This window comes from Zerene cesonia, chromosome 25 (genome assembly GCF_012273895.1).
Source record: "Zerene cesonia ecotype Mississippi chromosome 25, Zerene_cesonia_1.1, whole genome shotgun sequence".
NCBI classification, from domain to species: Eukaryota; Metazoa; Arthropoda; class Insecta; order Lepidoptera; family Pieridae; genus Zerene; species Zerene cesonia.
In genome coordinates, this window is record NC_052126.1 from 593,768 (window position 1) to 618,328 (window position 24,561).

Consider the following 24,561-nt stretch of genomic DNA (forward strand, 5'->3'; position numbering starts at 1 on the left):
CATTGCTTGCGATTCGGCGTTGCTTTTTATTATTGTTTATGGGCAAAGTTTTTTCCAAAAAAATGTTTTCGTCCAAACGCCTCTTACCTGTAAAAGAAAATGTTATTGTTAATTACAAGGAAATAAAGATCTGTAATTAACAATACACTAATATTATGAAGAGGAAACTTTTGTATTTTTGTATGTATATAATGTTTTCACGCAAAAACAACTGGACCGATTTGAATGAAGGATGAAAAATTCTTTCACCATTAGAAAGCTGTAACTTTTCTGAGTGACATAGGCTATATGTACCACGGGTGAAGTCAGAACGAACAACTAGTATAGGATGAAAATATAGATGTAAGTTCATTTGAGGAAGATGATAAACTTATTTCTTTCAGTAGTCAGTAGCTAAAAATTCATTAAATACATCGATATAATTCCACGATGAAGTAAGAAGTTTCATCGTTACAATATTATAATTAGTTTGTATGAATGAACACATATAAAAGCGATTAAACCACAATTCTCATATTAATTAGAGACCACAGCGATTGTCAGTCACAGGCCGTCGAATCAAGGTGTTGCGTGGCATATATTTCCGAGTAGTGATATCACCGCCCTTTAGAATCCCTTGGACTGTGGACTGGAATATTTTATTGTGTACTCTAAATCACATGGAGACACTATAAGCATATTATATTGAGAACCTTCATTGTCTCCTTGATATGTAAGTACAAACAGATGAAATTGTGTTCATAAAGGTTATTTAAACTGTATGATCGACATTGAAAATACCTGTTCGTACAGGCTATTCATAAATTTTCCTTCCTCAATTTTCGCCTACGCGTAAATTATTTACTTTTCCAATATTACAAAAAATTTCACCTCTGTCCCATAAACTACAGAAGGATTACCGTGATGTCTTTAAGTAGTCACAGATAACATAATACTAGGTTGTATTTATTTAAATGCTGGAAAAAAGCAGAGCTATACAGGTCCTCTAGCGCCATCTTTCCCGCGTTACAATTACTCCTACTTTAAGGTGTTATAGTAAGTCTGCAACTACAAGTTTTGAGAGTTCCACTTACAAAAAACCAAATTCAAGTTATTTCAAATGTTCCACCAGGGCCATATTCCATCGCATTTGCTAATAAAAATAAAAAATACAGGTCAACGAAGTATTGCATAACATCTAACGCATCTGGCGGGTATATCGTCTATTTCCGTTCCTTAATTATTAGTCCGTTAATCTGAATATATACGGCATTTTAAATATCTCATCTCTGTAGAATGGCTAATTTGAAAATAATATGTATAATTTATTGTAGGGTCTGTTGGTAATGTAAATATAACAGTATTTTATATGAATTCTTTTAATCATCGTACGTCTGTTCGAATTGGTTGAACGGACAAAATTGTTGTAACTATTTAAATATATTTTCATAGAAGTAAAGCTAATCTTTGATCTTCAAATTCTTTTTGACAAGGTCTTATTATCAATATGTTTTCATAACATGCCAGTCTCGGAAATATGATAATCTTTTTGAAGACGACTCAAAATAGAAGTGTCGCAAGGTAGTTTAATATTATTTGTACAGTACAGTATTATTAGACCGACCGTCTGCCAGATAGGTTCTCTATTTTTGATGACTGCTGACTGATCTAAATTCTAAACTGATCGTATCTGTACTTGAAATTGCGTTTGCGTCTTAAAGCATTCAAGCAAGATTGATTTTTCTATTTTTCTGCGCCGGTGGATTACATGCTAAAACAGTGAATTGAAAACATGGTGATTAACGGACATCTGCCAACCCGTACTTAGCCAGCGTGGTGGATTATGGCCTGAACCCTCATAGGAGGCCCGTGTCTCAGCAGTGGGAACATGCATGGGCTGATGATGAACATTTAGCCTTAGGTACTGATATTATAATTGCTAAAGTGTTTATGTTGTTTGTTTTTCTTGTACGCTGAGACATAGCGATTTTGGCAAGGAAGCTAAAGAAAACATTATTTTTTTCCCATCCCATTCCATTTCCCATTTTGTTTTTTTGTTCGTCCTTTGACTAAACGGGCGTGGCTGCGGGCTTAAGTCTAGTGTGTACACATGTAAATAAGATTATAATAAAATAATATGCCCCAATAACCAGGATATTAAAATACAAGGTAATTTTTTATTTAATACAAGTTACCTAATAATTATATTTAACTAAGATACAATAAAAATGCAATAAATTCACATACAGGTCAGTCTAACAGCTACCCACTTAACCGCCCTGTTTAATGCCTTCCTGATATTAATATGCAATAAAATTTATTTCTATAGCTGATATAAAATGCTTTCTTATACAAGTACTTTCGGTTTTGAAACGCATGGAATTAAGGAAGGTATATTAAAAGTTAATATGGGCTGAGATATAAATGAAATGAATAGGTATTGTTTTTATATCAAAAATTAGACTTTTAATTCAAGAAGACTGATTTATCAAAGCACAGCCCAAACTACTGTACCGATCGGGTTGAAATTTGGCATTCATCCTTTCATAGCGGACAAAATTGACTTGCAGTCTACATATCAAATACAGTACAGTATAAATATCTACTCAGTTTTAAAACACATGGACAGGACAAGCGCTACAAAATATAGAAAAACTGTGATAAAAACGTTAAAACGCTATTCTCATATTAACTTTTTCCAAATCGGACCACCGCCATAGCAATTCTTACAGACAAGAAACGAATTGCAGTCCTATCGCAACAGGATATAGCTCAAAATCAGTCGAAGCGTTGAAATATTTTGAGTGCATCAAAAATCCCAAGTCATTGCATAGAGTTATAGACTATATTTTTATAGACGTTCAAAAGCAAAGTTATTCGACGGCATTTTTGGGTATTGTTTTGAAAATAAACCTTACACACTGGTAATAAATGCTATTATCGAATTTGTCACGTTATTGGGTGCATATAAGGGTTGGTATTTGTGGGTGGTCCCCACAATTAAGTTTTTGTTTCTATGATGAAGTTGTAAGCACGACAAGTTTTCACTTTTATACCTTTATAATGAGTGTTCGCTAAGGTGCTGTTAAATATATAATTTGTTTGAATGGTCATCGACTATTATGTTAACTAGTTTTTCAACCCGGCTACACCTGTGTACCCAGGACTAAAAATTAATGTCACTTTGGAGTCAGAAGTTGGGATATAATAGAATTGTAGAGTAGGACTATTCAAGATTTCGGTTATTGTAAATTTTATTTTATATTATTATTGTTAATTATTCAGGTGCTAGTAAATTGAATTCCCGTATCCCCTACTGGGGTATGGGGCAGATGATATACATCTGTTTCATTGATCGATTTTTTTTTATGGAGAAGTAGGTGATCAGCCTTCTGTGTCCTGCCAGACCGAGACGTTTTTTTTTGTACGTCCCCACCGGTAATCGAACCCAGGACCCCTCGGTTCTACGCTCACGCGTTAAACACTGCGCCATGAAGGTGGTCATTCAGGTGCTAGAGTCATGTGTTAATATTATATAATGAACAGTAATTCTCGAGGAAAAATATTAACACAAAACGTATTGCAATGCATAATATTGACGAAGTAAATCAAGAATTGTTAATAAATAATGTACATATGACGTCATCAAAAATTCCCCTATATTGACGTAGCTGATCGCCCCGGTTTCGCCCGTGCTACATATATCAGCATAGCCCGACACTCAGTGAAGTTGGGAAGTAAAGTAATGATGAAAGAATTTTTGAAATCGGTCCAGTAGTTTTGATGTGAATACATTACGAACATACTTACATACTATTCTTTCCTCTGTATAATATTAGTATATTTATGTTATTTGTAAGTTTAAAGAATAATACTAAAAAAATGCAAAAAAATAGGATAGGATATCAAAATTGTTTGTCTTTCTATATAATCATGGCCATTTTTCACAAAGTCCCGTCAAAATCGGTGCAATATTTCCAAAGATTAACCGGAACAAACATAGATACAGAGATACGCAAAGCAAAAAGTTATTAACCGACTTGAAAAATGTGTTTCAAATTCAAATGTTTGTGGTTGTTGTTTTAATAGAGTGAACAAACACTTCAACAACAACAAATAAATTAAATGTTATTCATAGATACATAGACTATTTATTATTGCTATAGACATAGATTTATGTTCCCCATTACGAAGAATGTTCGTCTACCATCGATTCTATCTTTTTGCATTGCGACATCTATTTGTGATTAAGTCTGCATTTAGATGTTAGGGCTATTTCACATAAACTGTGTAGCTTAAATGTTTCTTAATTAAAGAAACCTTTTCTTGATAAAATAAAATGAACGGGGTAAAAGCAGCAGTATTTTGAACCAGGGCGCAGTGGTTAGGGATGTATGCGTCTATGGTTCTATCCAATCTAAAGGAAAAAGTACCAACTGTGCACTGTTTAGTTTATATGTAACCGTCCTACTAATATTATAAATACGTAGGGATGTGTGTATGTTTGTTACTCTTTCACGCAGACTACTGAACTGATTGCAATGAAATTTGGTACGTTGGACTGGACAAGTGGAATAACACATAGGCAACTTTTTATCCCGATAGTCCTACGGGATACAGACTTGCGCAGATGAAACCGCGGGCGCAGCTAGTATATTATATTTCGTTATTAGTGTCCAGAAACAAGGAATTACATAAAATACGACCCATTTACATAACACTATAATTTATCATTAATCATTTATTGACTCAAATCGAAGAAGGAAAAAAATAGTATAAATAATAAAATGGATAATGAATAAAAAACCGCATATAGTCAACTAACTGGATAATGGCCTAAACACACAGAAGTCTGTGTCCCTAAGAAGTCTAAAAAGTCTGTGTCCCAAGAAATGATAAAAGCATCCGTTATGTCGATGCAATGCAAAAATTCTGCGTAATTTTGAATTTAAGCTGAGCAATCTTGGTTTTAACGCGTGTGTCACATAAATGCAATGATTAGATCCGGAATGATACATGTTGAGTGTTGGAGTCGAGGACGCTTCGGCACGAATTGGGCCAGCTCTCACCAGGGAAGTACCACACCCCCACAGGAGACCGGAATAGTAGCGGAATAGTAGCATACTACTTTTCCTCGCCCCTCCTTATCTATTCCTTTATTTCCGCCGTAAATCCTAACCTTATCTTTTATGCCATCAGGCATCGGATTTGCAACGGCTCTACCTCTGCATTCACTCTGCTGCGGCTGCTGGTTCCTTATCATCATCCACCAGCTCAGTTGACCGCTGTTAAAAAAATTCCCGGTTGTCGTATAAGGACCCACTTTGATCGGACATATCTAAATCAATCTTTGAGCATTCATGAGTTTATTTTATTATTCTGATTAGTATTGCTGAAATTACATAAATTGTTTACGTATAAGCAAATATATTCTAAGTAATTCTTTAATTATATTTGGTTATAAACTTTTAAAACCTTACATGTTACGTAGAAGCTAGGTTACAAAATACATCAAGCTAGGTCATGAGATACATTTAAACTTGAAAAGAGAAGGAAACTGAAGGCTCTTGAAAATGAAGACACGAGCTTATACTAGTCTACAAATAGATAAGCATCAAGTCATAAATATTACTACAAACATTATCTATCAATAGTTCCATTAAGAATAACACTCGAACTAAAATAAAACAATAGTTTTCCTTGAAGCCAACTGAATAAACACGTGATATAACGTATGTGTAATTTATGATCATGGAAGTAAAGATTTACTAAAGGATGTTATTGCTATTATATTTATTAAAATTACACATTGTTGTATATGATGAAAAACTTATTTGGCTTTTGTTTATTCTATAGCTGTATATATGCTGATATTTAACTAGCTATAATGCTTTAAAAGTGGCAAAAAATTGGAATAAATTTAACTAAAAAAATTGAATTGCCATCGTTGATTTCTTCAAGTATTCTATGCGTTTATTGCCATCTTTCTAAATTCTCATTGTTATATATTCTAAAAACTATTTAAATTGATGCATGAATGATAGTTACATCGCTTAATTATATTATTCCAAAGGTTATAAGTAGGGGTACGTAAATTTCGCAAATAAAAAATCGTGATTTCGCATTTAAAAAAACTCAAAATAGAAAATTTCGCATTTATTTCGCAAAAACAAAAATACAATGTTAAAAACTCAATTAAAGGCTAGCATTGTTGTAATTTCTACATTTTCATCTTTCATTGTTTGCCTGCGATCAGTTACGACAATGTTGTAGATACTAAAGTACCTCTCGGCATCAACACTATTGACAGGGCAATTGAGACATTGAATAGCTGCTTTTGCAAATACAGGGTAGCAAGATTTTGATGCAACTAAAATTTACATTACATCCACAGGAGCTTCTTGACCGACCAATCCAAGTAATTGTCTGTGAAAATGAGAGTACCCGTCAATTAGTTCTTCTTGTGGTACACTTTTGAAAAATGGAATTTTTGCGAAGCTTTCCACTATGGAATTTGAATTAAGAGAAGAAGAGGGCACATTTGCTGCTTCCGATGGACAAAATAATCTACCAATGTGTTTGTAGCACTCGGGTGCGCTCTCGGGTCGGGTATCGACGAAATAATTGTTAGAAAGCGCGTCTGATCAACATTTGAAGGCACGTAACGTAAAAAGGCGCAAAAGTATTTAATTTTCAAATTTCGCTTTTATCGCAAATAAAATGCAGATTTCGCTTTTATCGCATCTATTTCGTAAAAACGAAATTTACGTACCCCTAGTTATAAGCGATAGTGACGAGACCCTTCATTTCAGAAATAATTTGGTAATTAGAACTTTTATTTTAAACTTTCCTCAAGTCGGCATACATATAATTCCCGATACGGCAGTAAAATTCATTTTAAAATTAGTCCACCTCAAAGAACATCACAGACGTGTACTTAAATTTATTTATCACAATCTGTTTAGATGCAAAAGAGACAAACAAACAGACAAACATATTGATGTATTTAAAATTTCTGGCCACTACAATAACTTCACTAGCGAACAAAAAAAAAGTAATTTTTAAATCTCACGTTCTAGGAAATGATATTCGTAATCTTTACACAAATTGAGAATTCCCAGACGAAACATCGGGTATACATTACCAACATATTATATCGTTTAAAAACAATTTAGAGCAGTTAAAATGTAGTTACGGCGATAAGTTTGGGTAAAAGCTTTCATTCATCACGCGTTGCGTCACAGATTAGGGTTCTCCAGACTTGCAGTGCGGTAAACGTAGTGTTGTAATATGATGGTATTTTTCGACCAATCGAGCGGAATATGTTTTGTGTGGCAAGGCTTTAAGGGAGTTAGGATTATCTGTGGGTTGCGAATACTTATTATATGAAAGTTGAATATTAAAATCGGTCGAGATGTTTTTACGGTTCAGCGATATAACAGATTATTAAATTGTTTGGCGAAAGTAATGAACAGAAAATAATTCATTTTGATACATAAAATACGGAAGAAAGGCAATAAATAATCTCTTCATAGAACTTTTCATCAAAAAAATATATATTAAGATTTTTAAACATTATTGAGCATCGTCTAAGGGAGCATTGTCTATGGAATTATAAAACTAAGGATTCGTTAGTATCTGTTGCTATTTATATTTATTCCATATAAGACAATTCCATAAATTTCGTGAAAACCTGTCAAATGAAATGAATAAAAAAAAGTTAGAACGCAATAACTGCAACTATTTTCAGTCTGTGACCACTTGCGTTGCGTGAACGCAATTAGTCTGTGGCACTCTCACCAGACGGCGCAGGAAGAAATAAAAGTGTATAAGCGTCAGTAATAGATTCCAATGGTACTGCGATAAAAATAAATTAAATAATTATACAGTTTTACCGACTAATTCTTTATCCATGGCGCGTTGACGTCAGCATGCGTCATGTCACTGATTTAAGGTCATATCCGAATGAGGCAATTAGTGTTTTGTTGTAGTTATAACACTCATTTAAGAAACGTATCAGACGGCCAATACCTGAAAAGAAAACTCAAGGATTCCGATCTATATCTACATTTATGTTATAAAGAGAAAACTTTCGTATTTTTCTATTTTTGTATGTTTATAACATTTTCACGCACAAAAAACTGGATCGATTTCAAAAATTCTTTCATAATCAGACATCTGCTACATACAGGCGAAGGCGGGGCGAAGAGATAGTATAGATATAAAATCTAAACTAAATAATATAAAGCTGATGAAGACACCGAAAAATTCTCTCACCGATCAATATCTCATGCCTGCGTGCAATATGTATGGACGAAGCCAGGGCGATCCGCTAGTGTCTAATTGTTAGAAAAGTTTAGATTTTTATAAGCATTGTTAAATGAGTTGGACGCTTTATTGCAGTGTTTATTGATCCAATTTTTTCAACATAAACACATTATGCACATGCACTCGGCAATACGTAGAGGTATTGTCAGGGGACGGAAGGCGAGATTCCTCCATCGAAATAGGGACGTTCCTCGAGGAGTTTACACGACTGGCTGGTAAGTCTCCGATTTTACTGCCAGTAAGGTGTATACATACACATATACATACATTTCATTCATAGCGATCAGTGCATCGGAACGTGGGAGAGAGTTGGAGCCAGGTCGAAATTTTTAATACCAGAAAATACAGCTTGCATTTATTTTAAGGAAAAATCTTCAAATTAAAGTGACGTAACGTATGGTCCGTTATGTGTCTAAATTACTTCTGTTTTATGACGTCAAAGTCTTTTTATATGAACATGTTTTCCTGTTAAGATAGGGAGATCGTATAGCAAATGTGGTCGTTGATTATTGAATTGTCCTGTTTTGATTCAAAACATCAGGTAATCACATCGACTTGATATTAATAATAATAGATATGCCAATTAGGTTCTAGGAACATTCTAGGAACAATCAACGTTTCTACGAAGATCGCATATGCATGCTGATATTAAGAATAATAATAAACCCTACTAATATCATAAATGCGAATATAACTCAGACTGTCCGTCTCTTCTTCACGCGTGAACTACTGAATGATTAATGGGATAATTAAACACATAGCTTTTTCCCGGAAATCCCTCGGGAACGGAAACTATGCGAGCCATTCTAACGTATTATCTTATTACCTATTGCATCTCAAATTCCAGCAAATCAGTATAGTTTTTACGTATGAATAAAAGTCTTATTAGCGTCCTAGCGTCCGGGCTCAGGACTCTTAATTAAAACCTCTCTGCTTCCAAAATTAAATAATGGAGCTATTAAAATCACTTAACTATATTGAGAAATCAACAAAGAATATAACAATATACATGAACCGAGAAGAATTTTTCTTAAAATAGATAAATGTCACAGATATCTTATGATTTAATATGACACAGTTACTACAATTAGTTAATAATGTCATGTTTTTCCTCTTATTATTAATTTGATTTGTATTGTTCCATTTTGATCGTTATTTATTTCAAAATTTGTTTCAGTGTTGTGTTTTGCTGTCCCTGATAAATATGTGTATCTTTCTTACTTTCTAATACAGATACAATTTAACAAAATACATTTTAAAAATTGCGTCTCTCACTTTACATATCTCTAGGAAAAAACTTTCCAATTTATTACAATAACAATACTTAATTAATTTGTAGTCGAATCATCCATCGACCCACTCTAACGTCTACTAAGCCTAAAATAATGTAACCTAATTAATACATGAGATTTTAATAACCGACCCGATATGTGTTAATTAATTTCAAATTGATTAAATATTTTTTCTACATTTTGTGTTATTTGTTTAATCTCCTGCAGGTGCAGTGGTTAGCGGGTTAAAACTGAGAGATCCTGGGTTCGATTATCAATGAAGACAAAAAGACAGAGACTAGTAATATAGAACTGATGGTATAATTAGTAACGTACAAAAACTTGAAAATTAACTTTAGTATCAAATATGGATAAGGCTTTTAAAACAATGTTTTTAGTTTATTTAAATAATTTAAAATTATCATTGTCAAGTCATAATAATTTGTATGCTTTATAAGTGCTCGTTTATTTAAAGATTACTAAGTTAATCTGTCCTAACACTACTTACATCATATAAATCAAGCTGTCTTACTTAAGTTGAGTTTCTTACTTGCTTAACTTAGTAGTAAATTGCCAACTCTCTGTGGAAAACGTTGATTTAATGATTACCTATTTTCTTAAACCAGTTACTAGTTCAAAGAATCAAATAGTTTCTAAAGAATTGAACCATTCTTATGAGATTTTTTCTATAACAAATATCAAATATATTTTAGTTTATTTAATAAATTATGCTTAAATATTGATTAATTGATATGAGATAACTGGTGCTATTTTTCTATCTTATCTTCTGTCTTAAAAATGAATATTATAAATCTAAATCATTATATTTTTTTAAAATCATCTGACATATAAATATTTTCCATGTACCTAAGATAAATAATAAAAAGTATTATGTAAGACGAATCGCATTCATCAAGGTCTTAGATCACTCCAAAAAAAACACGAAAAACATAAACCCACCTTCTCTCGCAGTCGGTTAAAAATATACATAGCATTAGCATTATGTTTGATATAATCGAGACGTCCGCCATGATGGATCTGTCCATTACACCTGATTGAAATTATCTTGTGAAACCAACAACTTCATTTACCCATTGAGTCATTAACGCATAGTTCCGTGTTGAAAACTTTTTTTACACGCTTTTTATTAGCTTCACCTGTATGTTTGTTTGTTTGTATGTTTGTTTGTTTGTATGTTTGTTTGTTTGTATGTTTGTTTGTTTGTATGTTTGTTTGTTTGTAACTGACTTCTTTGGGCGCGATTTTGACCCACTTTAAACGGCCAGATTTCGTTCAAACTTTGTAGATTTATTGAGGACCGATGACAATACACTAATTTGATAAAATTATTCCAGTTTTCAATTTGCAAAATATGATTTTTGTTAAAGCGTGTTTTATAGTTTTTTTAAACTATTATATTTTATTTTATAATATCTACATATCATTATAACTATAATGAGCTTAGCTTACGATATTCATAAATAAAATAAGGTACGTCTTTAACGAGTTGAAAAGAAGCAGTTTTTAATACAAACTAATAATATAAATTGGAAACTTTTGCGCTTTTGTATGTAGGTACAGATGTTATGTTTCCCACAAAAACCACTAGACCAATTTCAAAGATTCTTTTACCGTTAGAAAGCTGCATCTTCACTGAGTGACACGCTATAGGTACCAGGCGAAGCTGTGACGGACCGATGTTGAGAAACATTTTTATTTACATGTCGCTCTCACCATACTATCTTCGTATCATGGTTAAAGATAATTAACTGTTATCATGTAGACAACAGATCTCTTTTTGAATATAGCATCAGATATCGTAGTAAACAAACTTCAAATTCATATGCACATACAATGGAATGGGATATTTCCCCGCGTAAAATGTAGCCTATGTCATTCTCTAGCATTTTTTCTATCCCTAGACATAAATATCTATCTATATAAATAATATATAATGGATATAAATATCATATAATAAAACCACTCCCTTTCCAAAAAAGTACAAACAAACACTTTCGCATCTATAAAAGTTACTAGCTGCGCCCCGCGGTTTCACCCGCGTAGGACCGTATCCCGTAGGAATATCGGGATAAAAAATTGCGTATATGTTATTCCAGTTGGCCAGCTATCTACGTACCAAATTTCATTGCAATCGGTTCAGAAGTCTTTGCGTGAAAGAGCAACGAACACACACACATCCTTACAAACTTTCGCATTTATAATATTAGTAGGATATAAGTAAGTATAGGATTCCTTAATAAATTGCTTCATTAACTCAATTTTTTGTCTGAGTTTGCGAAACGATGAAATATTTACAAACTAAATGGCGAAATGTGTTTAAACAATAATTTATACAGCGCTTTGAATATGTCCTGTCTACTATAAACGAATAAATGTATATCACTGAGCTTGTGCTCAGGTTGTCCAAGTTACCGGTTAGTTGGAAACCATTGCTGCAACACGACATTAAACATGACAAGATACCTAATAAGTACACAAATAAAGACAACGTCGCGGGTAGCGACTAGCTTGACGATTTAGACAGCTTTGCTCAGCTCACAATGCACTATAGAAAGTGTTTAACCCAAAATACAACTTTCGTTCGCAATTACAATGGTTGTAATGTCAAATTGACAGCAGAATGACATGACGTATTGTCGGATATTATCTGTGGTTTCGCGGTTTAATAGATGTATCTGTCACTTTAGTCGCAAATGTCACTCACACTAAACTCACACAAAATGCTATTATAGCACTTATGTTTATGAAAATACAGAGCACATTTAATCAAATACACTATTTACTTTTTACTGCTCTCATTCACAGCGATTAGGCTATTTAAATCGCGATTTACATGCATAATATATACTTATTTCACCTAACATTTATCCGCGTAAATGAGTTTATTCTTTTCATGCAAATGTTTCCGTGGGAGTGCGTGGGAGTGATCTGTCACTGAAAGTTACGTCAAAACAGTTCCCACCTTTCCAGGGATTAGTCAGAACAAACAGACAAATAAACAAAATATTAGTATTTAGTATAAAGCGATTATTATCTTTATTATAGCAGCATATATGCTAATGAAGCGTCCCAAATAACAAAGATATCTCACTTCCAGATTCATAAGAATGTCAAATATCTTAATTCTCAAATGAATGTCACGTTTAGCAATGCTTAAGGTATGTTTGTTGCATGATTGCCGAGAATTTTGTCAATCGTGAGTGATAGTCACTTAGCATAAGGACAAATGACATTCACCGAAATTGTTAGAATTTCAATATAATTGTCAATTTTATCTCTTAGACTAGCTGCACCCGGCAAACGCTGTTCTGCCTTACTCTTAATAGTATAATATTCTTAGGGGGATGAAAAATAGATGTTGGCCGATTCTCATAGATACCGGATAAGCACAAAAAATTTCATCAAAATCGGTCAAGCCGTTTCGGAGGAGTATGGCAACGAAAACTGTGACACGAGAATTTTATATATTAGATAATGCATTAATGAACTAGCTCTCCGCCCGGGTCTTTGAACTTTTTCTTTAGAGATTACATTTAGTACGAAAGTAAAATTATACTCGAAAAAGGTTATAGAATGGTCTTTGTGCGGTAAATCAAACGCGAAGAGGATAAGGCGGGAAAAACCCCGGTAATATTTATTTTATACATACACTAGCTATATATGTATATGTACCCTAGCTTTTTTAATTTAATTAATTCTTGCTTAATTCATAGTAGTTTAATAGAGGTTACTATACATATAAACCTTCCTCTTGAATCACTCTATTATTAAAAAAAAACATTAAAATCCGTTACGTAGTTTTAAAAATGTTAACATACAAAGGGTATGTCCTGTTGTATGTTAAAATTTTATGGGACACCGAAAGCGACTTTGTTTTATACTATGTAATGATCAGCAATATAATAGTTAGAGGAAGTAGAAACGAATTATAACTCATCAGATTTGGTTAAATACTTTACGTTATAGAGTTTATAAATTTACCATCCAGACATTATGAAAAATGCTCTCTCTTATTACTTTGTCCGTGACATATACAAGTGCGTGTGTATACAATACGAACTATGAAACGGCAGTACAGATATACATAACGTATAAACTGTGTTTGTAGTCGCAGTCAAATACAGAATTTAACAAATACATGACGAGTTGCATAATCTTAGGTAATTTTAATTAATTATTTTACCGTAGTGCAAGGTACATTACTCAGGCTGTATTTAATTAAATAAATAAGTGATTAAATAACGCTGGCTTTATTAGATATAATTACGATATGTAAGGTGAATTGAAGAGAATTCCTTCTTAAAAATCGGAGAGGTAGGAAATTGACATGACATCAGGTCTTCAATAAATTAAAATAGATATTAAAATCTAACTCTTTCGAAAACATTTAACTGTCTTTCTTTCTTAACAGTCTCCCCGTGACCACGCTCGCTGTAAAGTATTCGAAACGTCGGGTTAATAATATAATGAATAAATCGCGTTTAAAATCCGTTAAAAGTTTTTAATTTCTAAATGTATAATACTTGCGTAAAATCAAACACAAGAAAATACTGACTTTAACTGTCTTAAAAATATCTGTGACATCCTTAATTTATAGCGTTTCATTTTTACGTCAGACGGAAATAGGCATTAAATTAATGTGATATTCTATGCGTACGCTATGTTCTTAAAACCACCTGTTGTAGGAGACTCCCTTTTTTAAAAATTCCTTTCAAAATGTGTCTCACTTGAACGTTCAAATAATGGATTTTACATTAACACGTAGTTGACACGCAGCCACAGTTACGTCGCATATTTGTCCAAATGGTTACTTCTAAAAACGCCTCGATATTTCTCAGGAAGTGTGAAAAGCATGAAATACTTTGTTGTTTTGTTACACGTGTTATATATATTTGGAATAACTAGTTTGTTTGTTAGTCGGTCGCACATGCTTCGCTTTGTCTGTATGTCACCCTGTTATTATTGATATTTAAAATTTATTTTAAAAACATTTGACTATGAAATGTTAAAGTCCGATTTCTAAGTCAAGATATAAATTAAAGTATGTATTGGCAACTAAATAACAATAAATAAATATGTATATTGTAACGCATCAATTCTTTAATTTTTTCATAACTTGTCAAATGCGTGATAAAATGGGTTCGTCAAAATTGTCTTGCATTTTAAATTAGAATTGCAGCCAATGTCAAAGTATTAATTGATGTAGATTATAGGTAGAATGGAATAAAATAAATAAATAAAACACGATAATCACAAATTGTAGAAAAAAAACTCTATTATCTCTACACTCTTCATTATAATAATTATTGTTCATATTTTACTTCATTCATAATTTCGTATACAAAATCCGATATTTGTAAAATTTTCGGACTGATTTAGATTTTGTACATATGCTATATGCAGGATATTCTGCCACAAATCAACTGCGACGCATATTTAATCTGTGATTCAAATAACATTTTATCTATATGCACCTTATCTGTGGTGTTTATACTTATATTAATCAACGATCAATCGGGCATTAAGCATTTTATTTTAATTGATACTGGCACATAATTTTATCATCTTGTCATTAGAGAAAAAAAAGAAACTACACAGTTCCACCGAGTGGCGGGAAATTGCTATTATATAAAGTTAAAAAACAAGTATGTTATGCATACTGAAGTCGCGGAATGATTAAACATCCATCATTGTTTGATCAAAGGAAATAAATACATCAACGCGCCGATCATAATTACAACAAATTTTACTTTTACATTTTTACACGACAATTTGATGTGTGATGAATTAGAGACGTGAATCCGATGAAAATAAACTATCGTATATATGATATACGATAGTTTATTTTCATAGCACAAAATTAGACTTTATTAAAGACAACTATTAGTAGTTTTAATATGAAAACTTCTATAGTTTCTAATCTCGTAAAAATGTTGTTTGAAATGATATTTGATGTCATAAGAACGATTTTCCGTTAAGTCATCATTCAAAATATCTATTCAGGCACTAACCACATAAATCTGTTTCTTAAAAAATAAAAATAAGAAAAGGGTAAATTGAAATAAAAATATAGCGATAATATTGTTTAACGTTTCGTCGTGCACATTTTCACAATTGAATGTCTAAATAATATTTTCCTTTTAAATTTCATGTTTATAATGCAAGTAATTTTCTACATTTGGATCTTATTTGTTTACATTATTATTAATTAAAACAATTCGTCCAATATTTTTATGAATTTAATAATGACCTCTATAAAGCAATTAAACTACATCAATAATAGGAAGTTAATTAAATTAAAACATCAGGGTTAATTGCCTTCGTAGATTCATTAATTGTGAATATTATTTGATTCCTTGAAAATCAATGACATGTATTTTATTTTGAAAGTGTTATATTTATCTAAAATAATAATATGAGAAAGACGTAAAGTTTCTGTATTCGTTATTTAATCACGTTATAGGGGGTAATCATTGGATCAAATGAACAATTAAAAAAAATATATCTAACCAACTGAAAACTACGTTATCTGTGAGCACGGTAATACCGTGGATAGAGGCTTTTTTTTTATCCCGAGTGAACCCGGGCGGAAACAGTACTAGATCCTAGTATAAAATAATCAAATTAATAATAAATGACTGCATATGCTATTTCAATGACATTGAACTTTAAAAAGATACAAAAACAAATTACTGCCTTGATAACTCAAATCGGTCATTAACCGCGAAATGTCTACAAATGAAAACGATCGTTTTAAAAATAAGTAAAAAATTTGTTAGCTTGGCGTGATATTGCATTTGTCTTTTTAATAATTACTAATTTCAAATCACCTTATTGTCTATTCTTTTGTCTATAGTATAAATTATGTTGTAATTATGCAAGTGTTTTTTAATTTAAAAAAAAAACGTTTCTAAAAACTTATTTCAAAACCATCATGCAATATTCATGTTTAGAATAAAACAAAAGTTGAATGACTGGCTGACTGACAGTGATCTATCAAAGCACAGCCCAAACCAGTGGACGGATCGGGCTGAAATTTGACATTCAGACAAATTTAACGACGTAGTCATCAGGATCTCGATAAATTCTACCTCTAAGGGGATAAAATAGGGAATGAAAGGTTCTATCAAATTTATTAAGACCGCACGGGCGAAGCTGCGGGCAAAATCTAAAAGTTGTATAATAAAATACACTAAAAAGACATTGAAAATCAAACAAATTCTAACGGTTTAATTTCAAAACAGCATTTCGTACTGCAAATGAATCCTTCATTAATCAACTTAAAATATTATAACACAATCTAAATAAACAGCAAATATATACAGATATATAAGGATAGTGGATACATAAATATTACGTAAGCTTTATCAATAATCCCGGTGCTTGAACCCGGAACAATTTGTTGACCGACTTTTTGATCGGGTTAACTCAAAAAATCAATTGAATTCGTACCAAATAAAATTTACGGCTACTACGCACTTATTTCATTTAAATTTATCGTCTTTTTAATATATGTGACTTACTTTCGCGCGGTTTTATTATTTTTATCTACTTGTCACAAAATATCAACACGAATATATATATGTATATATGTAATATAGATATGAATATCAAATGACACCTTATGTAGAAACATTAATATTTTATAAAATGTGTCAAATTATTTATTTATTATCGTTTTTATTAAAACGCAACGAAGTATTATTATATTATCTATTGTTTTGAATATCGATAAGTCGGGGATCGAGACCGGGTGAGCGTGCAGGAAATAAAATTGATTTTTCAATTTATCTGCATATGTAAATCGAGCATTGGTGATGTTACCACTGCTCGAAACGGAAAACTAAAGGAAAACATCTTGAGAAAACTGGCATGTCCAAGAATCAAAAATTTCGACAACATGTGACATCTGCCAACCCGCACTTGATGATTTGCTTTGAATTAAACTTAAACAGTTTTGTGTAAAATTGCATCAAATAAAATATTTATTACTTACTGCAAGCTTTCGAATCTCATCATTAGCGATTATGATTTCGAAAATCATAATTATGGATTATAAATCGGATATGGGAATGCACATATCAAAATATGTAATTTCGTTTCCATAAATTATAATTGGGATAGGTACAAGGAGCTGGTGAGTCGCTAGATAGTAAGCGCTTCCACTGCCCGTGACATTTGCCAGAGGTGTATGGCTATTTACAGAGGTGTATGGCTATTTGCAGAGGTGTACGGCTATTTGCAGAGGGTTTATGGCTCTGCAAATATATTGCCGACTTTAAAAGGATAAAGAAACGATTGATGAATAGAATAAAGGAAAGGACAGAGAAGGGAAAGGAACAGGATATGGTCAGGCATTTGTTATTAAAATGACACGGTGTAGATATGTACAAATATCTTACTTTTTCACTACCTCTGCGAATTTTTATGGATGGTGGTGATCGTTTACCATCAGGCGGACAAACAGCACAGTTGCCCGTTTATGTCATAAAAACAAAGTTACCCCAACACTTAAAGTTTAAATTTTAGTCTTATAATATTTGTTTTACAATTTCATTAATAATGAAAACGCGAAAAGATTTGCAAAAATCAAAGTTTATTTCTATATATATTCAATTACAATATATTAAATTAAAAGATAAATGTGTTCTTTTTCTTTTAAATTTACTTGTAAAAACCAGTATTTATTACAAGCGTACTCAAGTAATAGCAATGATGAAAATAGTTATTACTTGGATCAATATATTTTTTATAGGTAGGCATTCGAAATGCGATGCCTGTCATTCATAGGAGAATTGGGAAAACCCTCTTGCAAAAGCTAAAACTATCTCAAAATCGCGCGAGCGGTAAATGATATTGATGAATGTTGGTTTGTCCACATTTACGTAATTTTTCTTGGAATTTAAGACACATAACAGTTTCTCACAGGGGTAACCTTAAAAATAGTTTTTATGCAAATATATATACGAAACAAATTATTATACTTATATTTATTGAAACAATTTTTCTCCACAAAATTAATATTTGATCGTAATGAATTAGAAATTATAGTACGCTTATATTTCAAAAGTAATTTTACTTCAAATGCAAAATTGTTTTATAATAAGACACTTAAAACTATTGTCTCTCTTTCGTATTCTATTGTGTATTTCCCCTAAAAAGTTCTTAATATTCCTATTCAACTATACAACTTTCCTACACTAAGCCTTTTTGTTAAATATCGTGTTTGTTATCTATGCTAATGAGTTTTGTTACAAAAAGATTGGAGACACTGCTATTTTAATCGTCAGATAAGACGCTTGTATATGATAAGATAAAATTTCGCAATTTTCATAACAATATCAAGGTCTTTAATGAATTTCATGAACTCAAGATAACATCTAATATTTATTTATATAGTATTTTATATAAACATTATAAAATTCTTAATCTTGCTGTTTAAGAATCAGTACCTATAGTAAAATATTTAATAATAAAGTGAAAGTTGAGTTAGATAAGGAAGAAAGCTGCGTTCTTAATTAGCTGATATAACTACCAATAACAAATAATGATTCATATTTCACTAAAGTTATCGCAGGATTCCCATACATGCTTAATGATGCTGATAACGTAAACAAAACTACATCTATAGAAGTTCAAGTACAGCCTAATAAATGTTTACCATTTAAAGATAAAATTTACATTTCGAGTTTACACTCGTAAAACTTTACAGCCGGCGTTAACGCGTTTACTGCTCTTTAATTAGAACTTGATAAACTAGTAAATAAAACAAACAGAGATGAAAGTGTTATTGATGCCAACGCCGAGCAAAAAGACCTCCCGCCTCCTAAACAATGGTACCATTCAAATGCCGGTGCAAGAAACATTTCAAAATCACTCACCGTGCTATGCAGCATCTGCATATGGACCACGAAACAATTCACTTTAATCACGGAACTCACAATTATAATTCGCGTCCAAATTGAAATTCACTGAACCTAATATGCACCCCTGAGGGACACCCGGAATATATTTTTTGTGTTCGGATATTTTTCGATCGAAAGCGCGGGTCGACTGGCGCGTGGCATTCAATAGCCGGCTCTCCACTGAACTATCAGTAACTGACTGGCGAGCCGTGCGCCGGCGTCTCTCCTCGCTGTTTACGATACCCCATGTGCAACGCTATCATACGCTTCGTCTAAAACAAACCTTATCTCTTTACACCTAAAGTTTATTATTGAATTCTTGTCTCATTTACAGCTTATCTGTGTTAGTAAGTCGGACACTTGTATTTGTCGTTAGTATGAATGAAAAATAAACTCTACGCATAGAGCTTTCTGATGGTCGCCGTCGTTTATGTTGTAACCTTAATTAATGTTTTTAAACGGTTGATATGTTGGCGTTAGTCCTTGTCGGACACGAAATTATTGTCTCGTTTATGAATCATGATTCATGTATACGTGACAACAGTTGCTTAAAAAGATTTTTATGAAGATGCGTTCGCTCTTACTAGGAATTACCGCGTATGGCATTACTCCAAAACGATAAAGAGACGTTCTGTAAATAAAAAGATCTGCTTATCTGTACAGGGAGACTTCGTATGAAATGATGCTGAATGTTTCCAAGAAGAACAAATAATTACGAGTAGGAAAGTGAAATCGCAAAACAATTTATCAGATGCGTACGTGATTTCAGATTCATCATATGCTAATTCAATTAGAACTTCGGTTTTCCTCAACCTTCAAATGTCATTCGTAATTGAACGTGGGAAAAAAATCGGTTGATCAAACTTTGCCTCGAATTTTGTTTATTTTAATATCGATCTTACTATTTACATTGTACTATTGTTATTTGATATTACTTATCAAATGGCTTGTATATTAGATAAAACATGACCATTTATTCCTTTTATAAATATGTACATGAATAAAACAGATTTGATTATGAAAGACTTATCTCAAACATCTCCAGCCACCACTAAAATAACACACTGGACATCAGAATTCTTCATAACAAACGTGGTCCAGATAACATTGATAAAGTAGGTGGGATGATATTACAGTCCCAAAAGCCGAATTGAAGAAAACTGCTATAAACACTTCTTCGTTTACTTGTTTTATTAAAACCTAAATTTTATATCTATAGAGACATTTTAAAGTAATATGTATAGTAAGCTTTGAACGAGATTTAAAAGTATATGGCTAATCATTATAAATTATAATAGGCAATTAAGCAGTACCGCACGTTACAGGAATGGGATCAATAGTTTCCAACTATGCGGCTACAGTTTAAACTATATCGTGAGAAAGCTTTATGCCAGCTATACCTATGTTATCATTGATATTGAATTACGCAGAACTGATGTTTTCTAACGGACCTCAGGTGGTTTAGAAATCAGCGCGAATTTGACGCGAATCTTTTTGCTATGGTGAAATTTTTTCGTTTGTGTTTTATAGTTTATCTACCTTTTTATCGTGACCTGGTTAAGCCTCTACATTATTTTGAAGACGTTTTGGTTTCAATTATTTTTTTTAATTCAGTCATCTATCAAAATCATAACGACAATTTCTAGTAAACAGTTTTTTTAAGTGTAAAGTGAGTAAAATATTTATAACTGATGTTCCTTGACAAAACTGTTCATTGTTTATCCTTGTTTTTATGTTTTTATTATCAAGGTTGATCATGAATTTAATATAAAATCTATATTATTCGACACAGCAGAATCATTCTGAACTATACCAGACTCTAATTACATTACTTAGATGTTATTTAATATGTTAAATAGATCCATTGATATGCAAAATAAACGCTGAGAGTGAACAAGTGAATGAAACACCTGATAGATTATGTTTAATAAATATTAGACCCTGCTAGTTAGACTGTCTGGACTTTTAATTGAAAGTAATAATGTTTTAATAAAGATTGCTTATGGTTAGAGGGGAATTATAATTATCAGCTTAAACTCGTATGATCTTTATGAAAAATGTTAAAATAATTTTGAAATAATTTTGTATGCATTTTCTATATGATATACTACCTTTAACCTGCAATTTCGCTCACGTTCAAGTTGTTTGTAATGTATTTTACAAGTTTCATAAGGTGGAATATTGTAATTTGGTCTATTTTGAGCATTTTATAGTTTAATGATAAAAAATACTCAAGAAATTTACTTACTGCTCATAGAATTTAATCAAATCATCTCGATTTGATTAGAACCGAGTTCTTCACAATTGTAGCTTATTATATATTGTTTGGTTTATGATAAAAACAACACTAACATGAAGATAGGTTGCGGTATACGTGTAAAAATAGCTTTAAAACCTATAAATTTCACGTATTAAGTGTTATAGTAGACTTTACCTTCATACAAAAGCATTAAATACGGATTTAATTCTTATAATCTCTTCAAGAAGTTAAATGAAACCAGTTTAGACTTGTGCGCTTTAAATGATTACTTTTTTATAATCTGAATGATGATTGCTGTAGCTGTGTAACATTTACTTTGGCTGGTTTTCTTGAAAATCAACGAAAGAACCAAACAAAATCGATACAATTTAAAGTTATAAATTTAACTTTTTCTATCTTTAGCAGCGATTAGACATTTTACTATTTATTTCCTTACTTTCAAATCTATATGGATTTTTAAAATACAACTAACACTTTTATACTCCGACATACGTTTTTGCAAATAACCAGATGTATTTAATTCGCGTGTTATTGTTTATATTACGAATATTTCAATCGTTATTTTCGTTTCAATTACGCTTGTTTATTCAATACATTTAAAGAAATCTTACACAACTACAGATACTCTTATTTCGCAATGATAAAAGTTTTACAACCTACATTGCTCGCAGTTAAATATGAAATAAATAAAACTTTTATATGTATCTACTTTGGCAATTAAAAGGTTTAGACTTTGATCTCGTATCGGAAGTTATAATGATAATGAAACATCAATCGCGTTACACATGCCCTCGATAGCATGTTTTGTAGATGACCTAATCGGTGAGATTAGTTATAACCATTCATATAGTTTTTGTGGGACAGTCCCAGTAATAACCCAGCAAACATTCATATAGTTTTTGTGGGACAGTCCCAGTAACAATCCGGCTCGCCTGAGATCTGTTGAAAGTATTTCTCATCTTTCTTATAGTGGATAATACTTTTGCGCATCTTAGGATATGTGCCCAACCCTCATATCTACTCTACGCCCCATCCTATAACTAGGTACGCTCGAGAACCTAGAGTTATGTAGGTCTTCCACTGCCATAGTTGTCTAGTGTTGAAACTCTGTATTCCTTCGGTGGGGTCACGGGTGTAGCATCCAGCCCGTTGTGTGTTGATTGAATTCATACAAATTAGTTCATCATTACGGTATGTACAATTGAGTTATACACACAGAATTTATTTAATTTGTACTTTTTTGTAAGGTATATATAGATATAAATGGGATAATTCCATCTAAATTAAATTAATTAATATTTTAGACTTAAAATACTATATACTAGAGTAATTAAAAATTAAAAATACGGAAGTATAGCAATATGTTAAAGGAAATGATACGTATTTAAATAAAACTAATAAAATAACAATCTGATTTAGCAGCAAAAATACTATGGTCATTTTACCCATGACTCAATGATAGTAAATTAGGAGTAATTCAATATGAACTTTATTGCTTTAAACGCAACGTTAAAAATTCGTTGCATCAATCACCCTTTAACCTATGGAAGAATGCACATGGGATTACATGCATTGACATAGCACAAGTACAACTGATTTTAAATTTTATGGCTTAGACTATAAGAGCGATTGTTGTTCAATACATATGCCAATACTTACATCATTTAAATAGTTCATTTGCCATAATTTTGTTTGCTTCATTGTTAAATATTGAATAGGCATAATGAGTAATTGTTACATTTGGGATCCATTACAAATTATTGAGCTAGAGTACTCTTTAGTTTTTTGTAGATTTAACCGACTTGGAAAGGGAAGAGTCAACTAGTTTAATGTAAGTACTTGTCAATGACTCGATCGATTATGAAAATGATGAATTTATATTGGTTTTATATACGTCGTCGTACACATGTATATACTACATCACTTTATAGTATAAAACAAAGTTGCTTTCTCTGTCCCTATGTTTAAAACTTTATAACTTTGTATCGGATTTTGTTGTTTTTTTTTAATAGATAGCTATTAAAAAACAACCCCAACAAATCAGTATGCAAGAGGAAAGTTTCTATGTATCTAATAAACTACTCCGAATTGAAGGCGTGCGAAGCCGCAGGCAAGAGCTTAAATATATGGAAATATTTGATTATAACTTGAAAACCTAAATGGTTTTGTAAATTATTTTACTGATGGAAAACTATTTTCCGGTAACAATTTGAATGTATTGTTATTCAAACATATAATTAACAGGTACTAGCTGTACCTACCTAAGATAATAATATAAGATTAATCATCATAATCAGCCCATGTTCTTATGTTGTAATGAATTTTATGTAATCCCTACCAATATTATAAATGCGAAATCTAAAACTCTGTCTGTCTGTCTGTCTTTCTTTGCTTTACGCCTAAACTACTGAACTGATTTGGGACAGCGATAGTTGCAAACCCAAGAAAGGACATAGGAAAATGTTTATCTCGGAAATCTCAGGGAAACGGGAGCCGTGCGGGGAAAAACTCGGTATCAACTATACTATGAAGGCTCGTTTTCTTTTTCTCACCCTTCCTAGTCCATCCTTTTTTTTACAATCGTCTATCCTTTCCCTACCCCTTTTCCCTTTAAAGCGAGCAGTGCATTCGCAGAGGCACTACCTATAGAGGTATGAATGTTTATGATTTATGGACGGTTGTGATCACTAAGAATTAGGCAAACCACCAACTCAGTTACCGCTTATGAAAAAAGATTCCTTTCAAGCCTGGGCAAAGTCACGGATCGAAAGCGAGTATTATATATGAATAAATTTCC

At 32.0% G+C, this 24,561-nt stretch overlaps 1 protein-coding gene across 1 annotated transcript in view; it reads right to left on the reverse strand.

The window, feature by feature from the left end:
* LOC119836766 (facilitated trehalose transporter Tret1-like) overlaps positions 1–19,699 on the reverse strand; it is a 65,270-nt gene extending 45,571 nt beyond the window's left edge. The window contains exon 1 of the mRNA XM_038362223.1: positions 19,481–19,699. The gene's annotated coding sequence lies outside the window, so the exon portion shown is untranslated. The remainder of the gene's footprint in view (positions 1–19,480) is intronic.
* Between the last annotated feature and the right edge of the window lie 4,862 nt (positions 19,700–24,561).